This window comes from Halictus rubicundus, unplaced genomic scaffold (assembly GCF_050948215.1).
Source record: "Halictus rubicundus isolate RS-2024b unplaced genomic scaffold, iyHalRubi1_principal scaffold0119, whole genome shotgun sequence".
NCBI lineage: Eukaryota > Metazoa > Arthropoda > Insecta > Hymenoptera > Halictidae > Halictus > Halictus rubicundus.
Window position 1 is genome coordinate 98,659 of NW_027488660.1, and position 2,452 is coordinate 101,110.

Sequence of the window (2,452 nt, forward strand, 5' to 3'; positions counted from 1 at the left end):
GCAAAAGAAATAGTAAAAGTTGATTTTTTCAGGCTCTTTTATCTGAGCCTGTATTGAAAATTTAAAGAATGTATTTGATTCGTTCGAATAAATTATGTCCATGCTGAAAATTTCACCGGTATTGACTTATTCGTTTACGAGTTATAAACGATTAAAAATTGCGATTTTAAGCCGAAAATCGTGAAAAATGGCAATTTTTCCACTTTTTCTCTAAAGGGTGTGTGCCTGGATCACGCGAGTACTCAACAGCACAGAACGCTTCACGATTTTGCGTGTTATCCTTGCGCAGGGACCATGCTAATCTTCTCTGTATCGTTCCAAATTTAGTATATGTGCTGTCGAAGCAATTACATGTCAGACACAACCTCCATAATTTCCAACCAGGGCGTTTGATATGTCCCACCGGATATCTGGTGCAGCGAACGGACGATTATCGTCTGTGAGTTATGCACGATCTAACCACGAAATTATACTAAAGGCATAGAACATGTCAAGACACAACACAATCGTCCTACATATTTCATCGTCCATTACACAAGTATATATCATCGGAATTAAATCATATTTGGTTTAGTTTTAATCAGAAACATGTTGGTAAATATGTTGGTAAAAGTTTCATAAAAAAAAATAATGACAAATAAAGAAGTTTTGTAACTGGATTCGATTAGTCTTCTGGTCTCACACCGATATAGCCGACAATGTGTGCCACACTTCTCGGCGACGACGGCTCTTGACCTTTGCTGTTTTCGCCGTTTTCATGTCAGTAGCGTTTTCAAGTTATAGGTTTCTTATGACTTGAAGAGGGTACGACGGTTTCCAGCGTTCCCTGTGTAGTTCAAATGGGACGCTCGGCGAGAACCTCCGATTTCGTATCTTGTCAGTAAAAACGGCGGACTGACAAACAACGAGATTTCACTGTAATAGGCAGTCCTTATAGTAATAGTTATATAGTATTTGTATGGAGTTTTCTATTTTTTAAATATTTACCTCTTTGTGTATGCACAGGATCACGAGCAGGTTGAACCCATTTACGAGCAGACCCAGGAGGGAGCACAGCAGGATGGGCACGTCAACAAAAGAAGCGTCCATCTTCGAGTCTCTTGCTGAAACACGCCATTCGTAGCTTTATCTTAGTATTAAATAACGAATTTGTACGGTGTCACGTTGCCCTGATTTTCGGCCCGTCCGACGGGAGAAAAACCCGGGCAACGGCGGGTTTTTACAGACCGTGAAGCCGGGCCACGTTCGGCCGCGCGAAACGTGGTCCACCCGGGACAAACGGCGCACAGTGGTGCCAAGGCGGCAAAAAGTCCATTTTATAAATTTTCGATTTTTATAAAAAAAAATTATTTCTGTATAGCCTAATAGTGCGTGCATGATGTGCCAAAGTCAGATTTTTGAAAAAAAATTTTTTACGGAGATATACGCATGGTAAATAACCATTTCCTCGCTCCTGGGAATCCATCAGTTTTCAGTGCGAAAGTTATGTAATTACTCCGCCTATAATTGAATACTAAGGGGTCTACAAATCATATGGGTCATTGCAAATGGTTTTAACTATTGACTGGAAAAAAAAGTTTTCCAAAAAAAGTTGTTTAACATTAAGTAATATGGACTAACCTGAAGCCCCTTTGCGTTACGCTCATTTTTTATTTATGGCGGAATACAAAAAATCCTTTGAAAAGCTTCGATCTGGAACTAATCGTTTTGGCAAGTTATAATATTGATCTAGCTTTGTGCAAAAAATCACGAGATACTTCGAGATGCTTTCGCGGCAATTTAAGTTCAAATATCAACTTTCGGAATTTCCAAGAATGAATCGCACGGAAGTCATGATTATTTGATGTTTCAGGTGAAATTTTTAAGGGTTACATATCGGATAAGAAAAAAAAAAGTGACATTCATACATATAAAAAGATATTTAATAACAATTTTTTATGTTAAATAAACGAAGTTTTCGTTCACTGGACTACTGTCGCAAAAATGCAACAGGTATTTTGTGGTAGTGCTCCAATGAACGCTGTAAAAATAATTTATGTCAGATAAAAAAAATTGTTATTAAATATTTTCTTATACATAAAAAATTAATAAATCGTATGCACTTCTCATTTTTCTTTATTATTTAGAAATATTCCTAAAAAATTTCACCTGGAACATCAAATAATCGTAACGTCCGGAAAATTCACTCTTGGAAATTCTGAAAGTTGATATTTAAACTTAAATTGTGACGAAAGGGTCTCATGATTTTTTGCACAAAGTTAGATCAATATTACACCTTGCCAAAACGATTAGTTCCAGACCAAAATCTATTAAAGTATTTGTTGTATGCTTCCATAAATAAAAAATGGGCAGAAAACGGAGATTTTCGATTAGCCCATACTACTTAATGTTAATAACATTTTACACAAATTTTTTTTGCCTAATAAGCGTTCTACCTGTGGCAATCTCTCGA

At 36.7% G+C, this 2,452-nt stretch overlaps 1 non-coding gene across 1 annotated transcript; it reads right to left on the reverse strand.

The window, feature by feature from the left end:
- Positions 1-244: 244 nt before the first annotated feature.
- LOC143363775 (U6 spliceosomal RNA) lies at positions 245-347 on the reverse strand. The gene has a single exon (XR_013083914.1). It is a non-coding gene; the product is annotated as a U6 spliceosomal RNA (small nuclear RNA).
- Positions 348-2,452: the final 2,105 nt, after the last annotated feature.